The sequence below is a fragment of the Thalassophryne amazonica genome, chromosome 5, assembly GCF_902500255.1.
Source record: "Thalassophryne amazonica chromosome 5, fThaAma1.1, whole genome shotgun sequence".
In the NCBI taxonomy this organism is placed as follows: domain Eukaryota; kingdom Metazoa; phylum Chordata; class Actinopteri; order Batrachoidiformes; family Batrachoididae; genus Thalassophryne; species Thalassophryne amazonica.
In genome coordinates this window covers 132,618,735-132,635,684 of record NC_047107.1, presented here as the reverse complement: position 1 = coordinate 132,635,684, position 16,950 = coordinate 132,618,735, and the positions used below count along the sequence as shown (strand labels likewise).

At 44.5% G+C, this 16,950-nt stretch overlaps 1 pseudogene; it reads right to left on the bottom strand.

The window, feature by feature from the left end:
* Nucleotides 1–16,950, bottom strand: part of LOC117510028 — a 116,500-nt pseudogene that overhangs the window by 67,435 nt on the left and 32,115 nt on the right.

Here is a 16,950-nt window from a genome sequence, read left to right as displayed (position 1 = left end):
AGACTCTATTGGCTTTGCTCAAAAAGTAAATGAGTCCACCCACCACTTTAATCATATCTTAGATCTTGTTCTGACTTATGGTATGGAAATAGAAGACTTAACAGTATTCCCTGAAAACTCCCTTCTGTCTGATCATTTCTTAATAACATTTACATTTACTCTGATGGACTACCCAGCAGTAGGGAATAAGTTCATTACACTAGAAGTCTTTCAGAAAGCGCTGTAACTAGGTTTATGGGATATGATTCCTTCTTTATGTTCTCTAATGCCATATAACAACACAGTGCAGAGTAGCTACCTAAACTCTGTAAGGGAGATAGAGTATCTCGTCAATAGTTTTACATCCTCATTGAAGACAACTTTGGATGCTGTAGCTCCTCTGAAAAAGAGAGCTTTAAATCAGAAGTGTCTGACTCCGTGGTATAACTCACAAACTCGTAGCTTAAAGCAGATAACCCGTAAGTTGGAGAGGAAATGGCGTCTCACTAATTTAGAAGATCTTCACTTAGCCTGGAAAAAGAGTCTGTTGCTCTATAAAAAAGCCCTCCGTAAAGCTAGGACATCTTTCTACTCATCACTAATTGAAGAAAATAAGAACAACCCCAGGTTTCTTTTCAGCACTGTAGCCAGGCTGACAAAGAGTCAGAGCTCTATTGAGCTGAGTATTCCATTAACTTTAACTAGTAATGACTTCATGATTTTCTTTGCTAACAAAATTTTAACTATTAGAGAAAAAATTACTCATAACCATCCCAAAGACGTATCGTTATCTTTGGCTGCTTTCAGTGATGCCGGTATTTGGTTAGACTCTTTCTCTCCGATTGTTCTGTCTGTTATTTTCATTAGTTACTTCATCCAAACCATCAACATGTTTATTAGACCCCATTCCTACCAGGCTGCTCAAGGAAGCCCTACCATTATTTAATGCTTCGATCTTAAATATGATCAATCTATCTTTGTTAGTTGGCTATGTACCACAGGCTTTTAAGGTGGCAGTAATTAAACCATTACTTAAAAAGCCATCACTTGACCCAGCTATCTTAGCTAATTATAGGCCAATCTCCAACCTTCCTTTTCTCTCAAAAATTCTTGAAAGGGTAGTTGTAAAACAGCTAACTGATCATCTGCAGAGGAATGGTCTATTTGAAGAGTTTCAGTCAGGTTTTAGAATTCATCATAGTACAGAAACAGCATTAGTGAAGGTTACAAATGATCTTCTTATGGCCTCGGACAGTGGACTCATCTCTGTGCTTGTTCTGTTAGACCTCAGTGCTGCTTTTGATACTGTTGACCATAAAATTTTATTACAGAGATTAGAGCATGCCATAGGTATTAAAGGCACTGCGCTGCGGTGGTTTGAATCATATTTGTCTAATAGATTACAATTTGTTCATGTAAATGGGGAATCTTCTTCACAGACTAAAGTTAATTATGGAGTTCCACAAGGTTCTGTGCTAGGACCAATTTTATTCACTTTATATATGCTTCCCTTAGGCAGTATTATTAGATGGTATTGCTTAAATTTTCATTGTTACGCAGATGATACCCAGCTTTATCTATCCATGAAGCCAGAGGACACACACCAATTAGCTAAACTGCAGGATTGTCTTACAGACATAAAGACATGGATGACCTCTAATTCCTGCTTTTAAACTCAGATAAAACTGAAGTTATTGTACTTGGCCCCACAAATCTTAGAAACATGGTGTCTAACCAGATCCTTACTCTGGATGGCATTACCCTGACCTCTAGTAATACTGTGAGAATCTTGGAGTCATTTTTGATCAGGATATGTCATTCAAAGCGCATATTAAACAAATATGTAGGACTGCTTTTTTGCATTTACGCAATATCTCTAAAATTAGAAAGGTCTTGTCTCAGAGTGATGCTGAAAAACTAATTCATGCATTTATTTCCTCTAGGCTGGACTATTGTAATTCATTATTATCAGGTTGTCCTAAAAGTTCCCTAAAAAGCCTTCAGTTAATTCAAAATGCTGCAGCTAGACTACTGACGGGGACTGGAAGGAGAGAGCATATCTCACCCATATTGGCCTCTCTTCATTGGCTTCCTGTTAATTCTAGAATAGAATTTAAAATTCTTCTTCTTACTTATAGGTTTTGAATAATCAGGTCCCATCTTATCTTAGGGACCTCGTAGTACCATATCACCCCAATAGAGCGCTTCGCTCTCAGACTGCAGGCTTACTTGTAGTTCCTAGGGTTTGTAAGAGTAGAATGGGAGGCAGAGCCTTCAGCTTTCAGGCTCCTCTCCTGTGGAACCAGCTCCCAATTCAGATCAGGGAGACAGACACCCTCTCTACTTTTAAGATTAGGCTTAAAACTTTCCTTTTTGCTAAAGCTTATAGTTAGGGCTGGATCAGGTGACCCTGAACCATCCCTTAGTTATGCTGCTATAGACGTAGACTGCTGGGGGGTTCCCATGATGCACTGTTTCTTTCTCTTTTTGCTCTGTATGCACCACTCTGCATTTAATCATTAGTGATCGATCTCTGCTCCCCTCCACAGCATGTCTTTTCCTGGTTCTCTCCCTCAGCCCCAACCAGTCCCAGCAGAAGACTGCCCCTCCCTGAGCCTGGTTCTGCTGGAGGTTTCTTCCTGTTAAAAGGGAGTTTTTCCTTCCCACTGTAGCCAAGTGCTTGCTCACAGGGGGTCGTTTTGACCGTTGGGGTTTTACATAATTATTGTATGGCCTTGCCTTACAATATAAAGCGCCTTGGGGCAACTGTTTGTTGTGATTTGGCGCCATATAAAAAAATTGATTGATTGATTGATTGTCTCTTGGTGGAGGTGTGGTGCTGTCATAGTTCACATCTCTGGTGTTCATGTTTTGGGTCTTGAGATTCTGGTACTTCTCTTATTAATTAGTTATGGTCTCTAATGTTTCTCATCTCTGGTTTGGAGAAGATCCGGCTTGTCTCCAGTGTGCTGTCCCAGCCACACTTAAACACATCCTGGTGGGTTGCAAGACTAGCCTTACTCAAGGCAGATACACCTGGCACCACAACCAAGTGTTGAAGTGCTTGACGGCTCCACTGGAGGTTAAGAGGGTAACCACCAATGCCATGCCCTTAGAAACCAAAACTGCCTCCTGGCATCTAACATCCTTCGTCCAGGAGGGGGAGAAGCAGCCAGCCAAACGAGCATCTCCAGACTCATGCCCACTGAATGCAGCCTGGGACTGGGAAATGCAGGTGGACCTGACTCAGAAACTTACCTTCCCACCAGAAATCACAGCAATGAACCTGCAGCCAGACCTGGTCCTTTGGTCTAAATCCTCCCGACGTGTCTTCATCATGGAGTTGACAGTCCCATGGGAGGACACTGTTGATGAGGCATTGGAAAGAAAAAGGCTGCAATATACAAATATGGCAGCCGATGCAGAGGACCAGGCTAGAAAGTGTTCTTGTGCCCAGTGGAGGTGCACTGCAGAGGCTTCATAGCTAGCTCCACCACAAGATTACTGAAGGAGGTTGGAGTCAGAGGGCACGCTCAGCAAAAGACCATCAAGGAGCTCTCAGCTACTGCCATAAGAAGCAGCCATTGCTTAGGCTGAAGAGAAAGAAGATGCTATGGGCCATGCATGGAACCTCCAGTATGACATACACCCAGGTTTGATCAGCCTGTGGTGGGCCATCCTTGGACGAAGGTGTATTGTGATAATGGCCGAACCACCCAATGACCCCAGGGTGCACAACTGATGATGTGTCTTACTGGAGATAAACTACTTACCACCCAGGAGGACACCCCAACATACCTAAGAGGAAATCCCCATGATCATTACGGGATATTTAACACCTAGTCCTATTATGCATACTCCTACATTATATTTAGTCCTCATGTGTCGATTACTCTTCTTGCCATCCTCCAAATTAGTCTCTCCTTGTGCTTATATTCCTACATCAGCTCTGTGTGTTTCAGTGGGTTAACTTCCTGTTCAAGGGTTTCTGGCTTCCCATGCAGTCTGGATTTTGCATTGATTGTTTCTATTGCTATTAAACTGTCACTTCTCATTCACTCCACTGCCAGATCGTCTTGCTCCCTTGCCTACTTTCTTGTGTTAATCCAAGTGTTTGCCTCACAGTTGCTGGCCTACATTGCCTCTCTCTGTCTCTTGAGTTTAGCCTGTCATTTCCTGATACATCTGCTTGGTATGTGTATAATAAATGTTATTGTGCTGTTTTGCACCTGCCTTAACGTAACCCTGAGAATTTAATTTTGTTTTAGCACTCTGGGGTCAGTCTGAACTGGGAGCGAAGAGCTGGATGTACTTGTTATTATTACATTGATAGCACGACTTTGTTTTTGTAGCCACTAACGACTGGGAGTGAAGCATGCTGGGATCATTCTGAACTGGGAGTGAAGAACTGCTTTTATTATGTCTTTGTAATAGAGAAAATAACTTTCAGATGCCTGTTGATTAAAGAAATTATGTGCGCCAGGGAGGTTGAGTTGGCCACTCACCCTCCCTTCGCGGACACACTAGAAAAGAGGGAGTAGAACCATGCTTCAACAGAGTCTGCTGCGGGTTAACGTACGAACGCCCAGCCGGTTGACAGGCGCACTCTGCTGAAGGTGTTGGCTCTCCACCTTAAAGGCGTCACGGTAAGAGAGAAAAATGCGCTGCAACCACTTGTGTTTGATGTAACTGCTTTTGTGGGGAATAAATATACGCCTTTTTATTCTAGCAAAATGCAGTCTGTGTGATCATTTCTGTGTGCCGATCTGACCGAACCTTGTGTTTCAAAACAGTATGATTCCTAGTTGAGCTTTGATCTACTGCTTGTTTTCTTTACTTTCTTGCTGCTTCCTTCAGAGACACTGTTGTTTGATGGACTGCTTTCCTGTGTCCTCCACCACTCGCTTTGCCTGTTCCCACATGGATGACACTGTTGCACGGACTCTTTCTGTTTAGTATCCTGACTAATCTAGCTGCTCCCCTGTTAAATAAGAGTCTCTTACTAAGCAAGGTGATTTATGTTAAAAACAAACAACAGAAGAATAACATGTGCGTGCTCATGTGCATGTACATCTCTTGTGTAACAAGCAGAATTCTGGGTAAACATTCCAGTAATTAATAAACTGGTGCCTCAAACAGTGGAGGTGTTAAAATGTTTATCCTGTTATTGACACAAAAAGTGTGGTACTATTCCTGTAGTACTATGTAGTAGTGTCAGTACCTGCAGTTCCAGAGTACTGGTCCACAACCAGAGGATACCCGTCCTCCTCAGGGTTTACTGAATCACGACCAACAGAGAAATCCCCATACGAAGCAAAGGCGGTGATGTTGTCAAAGTCAGCCATGTCGATCCGGAGCTCATACCCACCTGAGCGGGTCAGAGAGTACATCCTCTGTAGTCCTGATGGACACAAAGGACAATACCCTGATAGTCTACACAAAAGTCAGTGTCAGTCTGTGACATCATTAGCCATCACACACTGTCATCCATAGCCAGTCATCCCTATGCCAATCAGCAGTGGTGGGCACAGTTCTGCTAATCCGCTAACTGTCAGGATGGATGATCAGGAATTGCTGGACACAAATGCAAGGCTCAAACAAATAGCTGTGGTTATTAAAAGGCTTTACTGGTGAGGATTGCAGAGGTCGGTACACGAGTAGGCAGTCAAGGAAACACAGCAGTACAAAAAACATCAGGCAAAAAGTCATAGTCGTTGCAACAGGCTGGAGAGCAGGAACCCACAAGGAGGCAGGCAGGACTATGGAACGCAGGAATGAAGGCACAAGGCACGACAAACTGGCGAGGAACTAACACACCCAGTGAGCTTATATAACTCCAGGTGATAATCAGCAAATCAGGAACAGGTGTGCATGGAAAGCACCAGAAAAAGGGCGTGGTCAGAGAGAGGGAAACACCCATCAGCAAGAACCAAGAGACAGACTAGAGAAGCAGAGACAGACAGACCAAAGCAGAAAAACCCAGCAAGAGAATAAACAAACAAAAACCAATGAACTAAGAAAAATAACAGATCAGAGAAAAGAAATGAAAACAGATCATCAAACAAATTCAAACCCTGACACTAACTACTAATTAGCTTCCGCTAAATTTAGTTCCGCTAACTTTCAGTGTGGCTGTCAGGCTGCTGTGAGAAGCTCAGCCGTCTCTCAGCAGAAGGAGATGGGGTGGCTGCCAGCTGGTGCAAAAAAGAAAAAGTATAATTTACTTTCCACATGTACTGACACAGACAGTGGGAAGGTGACATAAAAAGCAATGGCACTTTTCACTCATGGTTTCATTTATAAAGAAAACTAATTCAGGACTAGGGATGGTATTGATAAGATTTTATCTATTGATGCCATTATTGATTCCACTTATCGATCCGATTCCTTATCGATTCCCTTATCAATCAATCAATCAATCAATCAATTTTTTTCTATAGCGCCAAATCACAACAAACAGTTGCCCCAAGGCGCTTTATATTGTAAGGCAAGGCCATACAATAATTATGTAAAACCCCAACGGTCAAAACGACCCCCTGTGAGCAAGCACTTGGCTACAGTGGGAAGGAAAAACTCCCTTTTAACAGGAAGAAACCTCCAGCAGAACCAGGCTCAGGGAGGGGGCTGAGGGAGAGAACCAGGAAAAAGACATGCTGTGGAGGGGAGCAGAGATCGATCACTAATGATTAAATGCAGAGTGGTGCATACAGAGCAAAAAGAGAAAGAAACAGTGCATCATGGGAACCCCCCAGCAGTCTACGTCTATAGCAGCATAACTAAGGGATGGTTCAGGGTCACCTGATCCAGCCCTAACTATAAGCTTTAGCAAAAAGGAAAGTTTTAAGCCTAATCTTAAAAGTAGAGAGTATCGATACCTCTTGTGAATTTTCTGTGTACTAAAAGTAGGTTTTACAGGTTTTCTATGTCAACAACATTTTAAATTGGTCACTGGATCCTTGATCTCTGGACATAAATAAAAATAAATAAAATCTGTAGTTTTTGTCAAAAGCATTTCCTTTCAGACATTTTGGCATGAATGTCTCTCCGTACCTCTGAGCTGAGCTCAGCCGGCTGCTCCACGTCAGCGCAGGACGTCTCATTTTGGGAGGAAAAAACATTGTGATCGATTGCAGTTTGTTTGTATTACAACATTTGGAAAGAGGTATCATTTGATTTAAATGGTGTTTTGCTTTGAAGTTATTAATTCTGACTGGATTCTATCGTTCTAACTTGACTCGTCAGAGAGCCGCACAGCGTTTGGAGCTGTGTGAACAGAACGGAGAACAATTCTCGTTTCTTTCTCACAAGACAGGAGTCCCAGTTAGTAACTTTAATCCGCACAAAAGTGACTCACGATTGACATATTCAGGGATGAAAGTGGTGAAAAACAAAAAAATCTTAAACCCAAAATTACCCTCCAACACCACCTGCAGGAAAATGTTTGAATTCTAGAAGCTCTGAAATGCAATCTGGGTCTATTCCAGACAATAAACTGCAGTGAGTGCAGCATCCATTTAGTGAGAAAAAACCCAACTTTCCTTATTCAAATTCATTCCAGTAATATTCTGCTCTTACTAGGATGCAGCAGTTTTCTAGTTTGTCAGATAGTTCTGGAGGAAATCACTGAAGAAATTAACGAACTGAAAATATGGTTTGACTGAAACAAACTGTCATTAAACTTGAATAAAACAGGGATGAAGTGGAGGTGGAAGAGTCACTAGGTGTTCACAGGAAACACTTATTTATTTCTGTATGTATTTATTTATGTTCATTGTTGGTTGGTTTTATATTTTCTGTTGTTTTTAATCAGGTTCTTTTTGTCTCTTTCTCTAAAATTGTATTGTAGCATTATTAGTTATTATTACTGTTATTAATGTTGCTATTATTATATAAACAAAAATAAATTTAAAAATATTACAATTTGTAATACATTTGACTCTTTTACAACAACAAACGCTGAAACTGTGCTGAGACGTGAACAGCTTAATGCTAACTTTAACATTGAAAATGCCATAGACATGCTAACACATTAGCATCTGTCCCATTTTTAAGTTATAAAATACATCTATCAACTGTCTCAGAAAACCATAACAGGTTGGTTTAACATAAAAAAGGTCAATATTACTCACAGCTCTTTGGGGTTTTAGTGGGGAAAACTAAGATAAAGTGAAATAAAACAAAGAACCAATGAAGCAGTGGGTCGGATCAATACTTAATTGCTTCAAGCTTCAAAGAAGAGTTGTGCTGCAGAAACCACTGATTACAGACCCTGCAGGGGTTCTGTAATCAACATAGAGACATGATCATTTTCCAGACCCCCAAAACAATGGCCGCTCTGAAAGACCGATAAGGGAATCATTAAGCAAAAAGGCGATTGATGGTCGTGAATCAAATCATTTCTTAATGATACCCGATAAGAACCGATTCTCGATACCTAACCCTATTCAGGACAGTTTATTGACATTAATGGCAACAAAGTAAAAATATCACACATATCTTTTAAAGTAATGCACTAATTCTGAAGGTTTGAGCATTAATAGACACATGTGCCAAAGGGCATTATGAGAAATGAGTCTCCTCTCAATCGCTCCCTGCCCCCCCCCCCCCATTAAAATGCATAGAGCACTGCCATCTACTGGATAGGAGTGTGAATAGCAACCAACGTGTGATCATTGGCCGCTATTCGTTGTGCTGAAACACACTTCACAAACACAATTTTCAGTTTTGCAAATGCCTTTTATTTACAAATGGAAACAAAGTTGATATTTACAAATACACATTTATTCGTAAAAACAAACACACACGTTACAATAACGTGTGTGTTGGTTTTTACAAATTAATAAACCAACCAACTAGTGACTGGGAGGAGACTTATTTCCCATAATGCCTTTTGGCACATGAAAATTCAGTAAGGTATGTCTTCTATAATATGTTCCAATTCTAAAGTAGAACTCTACTAGTGTATACTAAGGTATACCTAAATATCTAAAAAAAAAAAGAGTTGTAGAATAGAAGAGTAGAATAGAGTAGAGTAGAGCCACTTAGGTGCCTGGTCTTGAGAACCAGGGATTGTTGTGAAAGTGTAGTGACACGGACCCACAACAGGGGGCGCAAATGAACGGTCAATAGATGAGCCAAAAAGTAACAATTTAATGTTGTGAAATGTGCACAACGAAATACAGACAATCTCAGAATATAATTACAGTCAAATCACAAAGGTGACGTGTGGGCAGGCTCGAGGATAGAAGACGTCTGTCCTGAGAAGAGCCGGAACCACACGATTTCCGCCACCACCGAACCTGGTGAATACTGGAGCCGCCAAGTCCCGAATTCCCAGGTGATCACCGTCCCCGACTGTCGGATCTGGTACTGCTGGCGAGAACAAAGACAGTCAAGTGTAGGTGTGTGCACACCCAGTAACAATAACGGTGGGAATGCCACCTCCACCTCTCACTCTATAACTTGCAGAGTACTGTAGTGATTCCTCAGGGGAAAAGAATGCCTTCTAGCGCTCTCTCAGCTTCCACCGACAGAGGTACCGATACTCCTGCAAACACTCACAATATACAAATAATATTGTAACACAAAACGGCTGAGGATATTACCTCCAATGAAGTATGATATCTCGGCGATGAGGTGGAGATGACATCTGGGTTTTATGGAGTGAGATGATGAAGAATGAGTGACAGCTGTCAGGAAGTAATGAGTAACAGCTGTCACGCCCGGCTGTGTCTGTGGCGGCAGCGCCCTCTCGTGCCTGAAGCCCGCACTTCAGGCAGGGCGCCCTCTGGTGGTGGGCCAGCAGTACCTCCTCTTCTGGCGGCCCACACAACAGGACCCCCCTCTCAACGGGCGCCAGGACCAGGTTTATCGGGGTGTCGGCGGTAGAAGTCGGCCAGGAGGGCCGGATCCAGGATGAAGCTCCTCTTCACCCAGGAGCGTTCTTCGGGTCCATACCCCTCCCAGTCCACCAGATATTGGAACCCCCGGCCCATTCGACGGACATCCAGGAGCCGGCGCACTGTCCAAGCCGGCTCCCCGTCAATGATCCGGGCAGGAGGCGGCGCCGGACCGGGAGCACAGAGGGGTGAGGTGTGGTGAGGTTTGATCCTGGAAACGTGGAAGACCGGGTGGATCCGCAGTGAAGCTGGGAGCTGGAGCTTCACTGCGGCAGGGCTGAGGACCTTGAGGATACGGAAGGGTCCGATGAACCTGTCCATTAGTTTAGGAGACTGTACTTGCAGGGGGATGTCCTTCGTTGACAACCACACCTCCTGCCCGGGCTGGTATGCAGGGGCCGGGGACCGCCGGCGGTCTGCATGGGTCTTGGCCCTCGTCCGGGCTTTCAACAAGGCAGAATGGGCGGTGCACCACACCCGATGGCACCTCCGAAGATGGGCCCGGACCGAGGGCACACCGACCTCTCTCTCCACCACGGGAAATAATGGGGGCTGGTACCCCAAACACACCTCAAATGGGGAGAGGCCGGTGGCAGAAGACACCTGGCTGTTATGCGCATACTCGATCCAGGCCAGATGGTTACTCCAGGCCGTCGGGTGCGCGGATGTTACGCAGCGGAGGGTCTGTTCCAGGTCCTGGTTGGCCCGCTCTGCCTGTCCGTTCGTCTGTGGATGGTACCCGAACGAGAGGCTCACGGTGGCCCCCAGTTCCCTGCAGAAGCTCCTCCAGACGTGTGAGGAAAACTGGGGACCACGATCAGAGACGATGTCGGTGGGTATCCCATGCAGACGGACGACGTGGTGGACCAGGAGGTCTGCTGTCTCCTGGGCTGTTGGGAGCTTCGGGAGGGCCACGAAGTGGGCCGCCTTGGAGAATCAGTCCACTATCCTGAAGATGGTGGTGTTGCCCTGGGACGGCGGGAGGCCCGTGACGAAATCCAGGCCGATGTGGGGCGATGAGGCACCGGTAGCGGCTGGAGAAGTCCTTGGTACCTTTTATGGTCTACCTTGCCCCTGGCACAGGTGGTGCAGGCCTGGATATACTCCCGGACATCGGCCTCCATAGACGCCCACCAGAAGCGCTGCCGGGCAACTGCCACGGTCCTTCGCACCCCTGGATGACAGGAGAGCTTGGAACCGTGACAGAAGTCCAACACTGCAGCTCTGGCCTCTGGTGGGACGTACAAACGGTTCTTCGGACCTGTTCCTGGGTCCGGGCTCCGTGCCAGGGCCTCCCGGACGATCTTCTCCACGTCCCAGGTGAGGGTGGCCACAATAGTGGACTCCGGCAGGATGGGCACCTGGTTGATCCTGCCAGTAGCATATGCTTGTCTCAAAGATTAAGCCATGCAAGTTTAAGTACACACGGCCGAGATATCCTGTTGTGAAAGTGTAGTGACATGGACCCACAACAGGGGGCGCAAATGAACGGTCAGTAGATGAGCCAAAAAGTAACAATTTAATGTTGTGAAATGTGCACAACGAAATACAGACAATCTCAGAATATAATTACAGTCAAATCACAAAGGTGACGTGTGGGCAGGCTCGTGGATAGAAGACGTCTGTCCTGAGAAGAGCCGGAACCACACGATTTCCGCCACCACCGAACCTGGTGAATACTGGAGCCGCCAAGTCCCGAATTCCCAGGTGATCACCGTCCCCGACTGTTGGATCTGGTACTGCTGGCGAGAACAAAGACAGTCAAGTGTAGGTGTGTGCACACCCAGTAACAATAACGGTGGGAATGCCACCTCCACCTCTCACTCTATAACTTGCAGAGTACTGTAGTGATTCCTCAGGGGAAAAGAATGCCTTCTAGCGCTCTCTCAGCTTCCACCGACAGAGGTACCGATACTCCTGCAAACACTCACAATATACAAATAATATTGTAACACAAAACGGCTGAGGATATTACCTCCAATGAAGTATGATATCTCGGCGATGAGGTGGAGATGACGTCTGGGTTTTATGGAGTGAGATGATGAAGAATGAGTGACAGCTGTCAGGAAGTAATGAGTAACAGCTGTCAGGAAGTAATGAGTAACAGCTGTCACTCCCGGCTGTGTCCGTGGCGGCAGCGCCCTCTCGTGCCTGAAGCCCGCACTTCAGGCAGGGCGCCCTCTGGTGGTGGGCCTGCAGTGCCTCCTCTTCTGGCGGCCCACACAACAGGGATGGTAGGTTGAAAAGCTTTTTTATCCCATGGGAATTCTCCCTACCCACCTAAACAGCTCAAGAAATTGGACACTGTTAATGCTCAAACCTTCAGATTTAGTGCATTACTGTAAAACATATGCACGATATTTTCACTTTGTAAAAATGATAGAGTTGCCGTTAATGCTGACAAACTGTCAGGAATTGCTTTTGTTTATACATGAAACCATGACTGTAAAGTGCTTTGCGTTTCTTGTCTCCTGCCACACGTCTGTTTTCTTGTGTGTGGAAAGTAAAAGACATTTCCTTACAGCAGCAGGCAGGGCACACATAAACACACAAGCTCTGGCTCATTCTACATTTTGGGTTTCTGATCACCTTTGATTTTACTCAGAAGCCTTGGCGATGCTTAAACTCAAAACTGGCTTATCAGTAGCCGACAGTCAGGACTAAATGTTAGCAGTTGGCTGTAACTTCTGCAAATTTTTTATTGGTTTAGTGTCTAGTTTAATTCTGTGGATTAGCAGTTATCAAAGTTAACTTTTTGGTTAGTTGTGCCCACCACTGCCAATCAGTTGGAGTAGTGTTTGGACTCAACATATCAGGAACCAGCCTGAGCTGGTACCTGTTGGAGGGTGGCTGTGGTACGACTCAAACTCATTTCAGAATTCACATCATGAAAACAAAGCCTGCAGAATCAAAGTTCTGCACATTTGTGTTTGGATTGTGGTTTGATTGACAGCTCAGTCATGTGGGCGGGTTCAGATGATGATGCTGACTTTGGGCGTGGCTGTTTCTCTGTAATACTCACAATGGTGGCCAAGTGTTTAATGCGCTTGGTTTCAGTGCAGAAGGTTCCGGGTTCAAATCCCACCCCTGCCACATTTCTCCATGTAAGGTGGAGTTGCGTCAGGAAGGGCATCCGGCGTAAAACCTGTGCCAAATCAACTTGCAGATCCACCTTGGATTTGCTGTGACGACCCCGAGTGCAAACAAGGGAGCAGCCGAAGGGACTTATTTACTCACAATGTGGAAATACATGTCTTTTGTTGTTTGTAGGGTCAAAGGTCAGTCAGTATGGAGCGGGTGTGACCACGGTATCGCTTTTTTACCCCCACCATCAAATCAAATCAATTTTATTTATATAGCGCCAAATCACAACAAACAGTTGCCCCAAGGCGCTTATATTGTAAGGCAAGGCCATACAATAATTATGTAAAACCCCAACGGTCAAAACGACCCCCTGTGAGCAAGCACTTGGCTACAGTGGGAAGGAAAAACTCCCTTTTAACAGGAAGAAACCTCCAGCAGAACCAGGCTCAGGGAGGGGCAGTCTTCTGCTGGGACTGGTTGGGGCTGAGGGAGAGAACCAGGAAAAAGACATGCTGTGGAGGGGAGCAGAGATCAATCACTAATGATTAAATGCAGAGTGGTGCATACAGAGCAAAAAGAGAAAGAAACACTCAGTGTATCATGGGAACCCCCCAGCAGTCTAAGTCTATAGCAGCATAACTAAGGGATGGTCCAGGGTCACCTAATCCAGCCCTAACTATAAGCCTTAGCAAAAGGAAAGTTTTAAGCCTAATCTTAAAAGTAGAGAGGGTGTCTGTCTCCCTGATCTGAATTGGGAGCTGGTTCCACAGGAGAGGAGCCTGAAAGCTGAAGGCTCTGCCTCCCATTCTACTCTTACAAACCCTAGGAACTACAAGTAAACCATCAGGACAGACGTCCTGTAATTAGTTTAACTCTCTGCGCAAAGTGAAGTCATCAGGCAGTGTGTCTGTAGGGGGCGCTGCAGAGCATTACACACCGAGCCAGTGCTCTCCTGTCGTTTTCCCAAAGCCATCTCGGTACGCTGTCCAGTCGCGGAAGAAATTCACCGAACCGTCCTCCCTCCTCTGGATCACCTGCACACACACCTCAAATCAGCTCCAGCTGTCCCACAATGCATCAGCAAATGCAGCTCAAAAGGATCCACTCAAAGTCAGACCGCTCACTCTGCAGAGTTTGTACACACATTCTGATTTTTAACAGCGCCACCTGAGGGCCACAGACTCATTTTGTTTTCTGTGGAATCCAGATCAGGTGGCGACAACTCCCATGATGCATTGCTCCTCAAATTCAAAGTGAAGATTACTGTCAACACCATCTGTACCAGACATACACAAGAGTGAAACTACAGGACGCTGAGGTCATCGCTGAAGGAAGTAAAAATCACAATAAAAAGTAAGAGAAATGGAAACATCCAAGAGAGAGACAGAAAAAAATCATATAGAATTCAAATGCAAACTATTGTAAATAAACAAAACAAAACTATAATGTCAGCACCGGCGGTTCTACACTGAATTATTATTCCCCAAGCGATACCCCCTCAGAGTGACACCCCCCAGGCCATTTTTTATTGTCATTTTATATATATATATATATATATATATATATATATATATATATATATATATATATATATATATATATATATATATATATATATATATATATATATATATTTATATATATATATATATATAAGTGCCCCTGAAATTGAAATTGACATCACAAGGCTGCAGGCTACAATATAACTTTTATACAAAACATCCATGAACTGCAGATTTGAATGAACACGCTCTTACATGTTAAATGTCTGTCATTAGACACTTTATTAATCTGTCTTTCAGGGAGGAACAATTAGCGCTTTTATTAAGGTACATATTTGTCTCAACATTTTGCTAAATATTTGGCTTACTGTTTGTAAACATTAGGCAAAATTTGTAAATACTGAGCATTAACTAATCTGGCAAAATTTTTAGGTTTGACAGAAATTTGAAACATCATAATCCTGTGCTGATCCATGAGTGTACCTGCTTACCGATTTTCACAGATCTGGCAATTTGCTTCTGACGGATTGTAGAGAAGTTTGAGTCTTCGACTGGACTGGGTTGCTTGACGCTAGGACGTTTCGCTTCAAATCGCAGAAGCTTCCTCAGCTAAAATTCCTGCTCTGGTGGTCTGACTTCTGTCTAGACTCTTGTAGAGAAGAATAATCAAGAAGTCACAAAAGCTGGAGTTTTAAACCTACCAGACCCCTCCTACCGAGAGGCTGACTGCTATAGGCTGGTGACTAAACAATAGCTCTAATTAGCACCTATTGTGCTCTAGTTAGCACCCTCCTACTGACAGGGCAGCTGTCCCTCCTAATGATGGAACGGACCCTCTCATGATGGCTCCCTTGACGACTCTGCTGATGACATTAAAGACTCATTACCATGAACAAAAGACTGAAACTGCTTTGACCTGAGTACCCCATTGTAAACAGGGGACAAAGCGTGTCTCAGACCCCCTCCCCGGTTAAGGCTGGGTTTCAACTGTTTCACATAGAATGCCTCCTTGACCCCTCTCTCAAACCATTTCTTCTCTCTGGCTAATATTTTAACTTCCTTGTCCTCAAACGTGTGGTTAATGTCTTTAAGGTGGAGATGAACTGCAGACTGAGGTCCACTGGCGCCCTCTCTGCGGTGCTGGTATAGCCTTTTGTGTAAAGGTTGCTTAGTCTCACCTATGTAGTGTTTGTTACAGTTTTCCTGACATCTGATAGAATACACTACATTGCTCTGTTTGTAACTAGGGATCCTGTCCTTAGGGTGAACTAATTTCTGTCTCAAGGTGTTAACAGGTTTAAAGTAAACTAGGATTTTGTGCTGTCTGAAGATCCTCTGTAGTTTTTCCCCTACTCCTGCTAAAAAGGGAGAGACACTCCTCTTCTTCTTGTCTCCGTCTCCTGTCTATCTGGTCTCTTTGTTCTCTGGGACTTCTGCACTTTGTCCAGGGACCATCGTGGGTACCCACATACTGTGAGGGCTTTCCGGACACGTTGTTGTTCTTTAGCCCTTCCCTCTGCAGTTGTGGGCACCTGTAGGGCTGTGTGTTGAAGCATCCTGATCACCCCGAGCTTGTGTTCAAGGGGGTGGTTTGAGCCAAAGAGCAGATATTGGTCAGTGTGAGTTGGTTTTCTGTAAACCCCTGTCTGGAGCTGCCTGTTCTCTCCATTTGTAACATCACAGTCCAAGAAGGCTAAATGGTTGTTTCTGGCATCCTCATCCGTCCGACATCACAAGCTGCCATGGCTTGTGATGCCGGACGGCCTCCCTTACTGGGGAAGGTGCCGCCATCTTGTCTGCGAACATAGATAGAGCTCTACAGGGAGGGTAACATTAGGAATCTACAGCAGGCCACAAAGCAGGTGATTAGAGACCCTGCAAGGCTTATGACAAATGTGGGTGTGGAATCCATTAGCTTAGCGGGGAATTTAGTGCAGAAAATCCACTATGGTGATAGTCATAGTTGTGTTCATAAAAATCATAGAGGGATATGCTTTCCAAACTTAATACCTATTACTATATTGGATGATGTTGAAATTGAGGATGGCCCAGTGGTTGTTCCAGCAATAGCAAAGATTTCGTGTCTGCTACCTACAACGCGCGTGGAATGTCTCAAACCTAAACCTACTTCTAGGCATCATATATATGCTACTCTGGAACCACCCCTAAACCCAAACAGTTCAACTGTCAACCCCACTGGGGTCCTTAGACTGGGTCTCATTAACATAAGCTCACTGTCCTCAAAATCATTGTTGATCAATGATCTAATTATGGATCATCACTTAGATATGATTGGGCTATGTGAAACCTGGCGTAAACCTAGAGCTGTCCTCCCCTTAAATGAGGCCTGCCCACCAGCATATACATTTAGTCACGTCCTTCATGATGCGAAGCAAGGCGGGGGTTTTGCTCTTATTTATATATCTAGGTTTAGCTTATTAGCTGTCGAGGGTTACAAATATCATTCGTTTGAGCATCTGATTCTA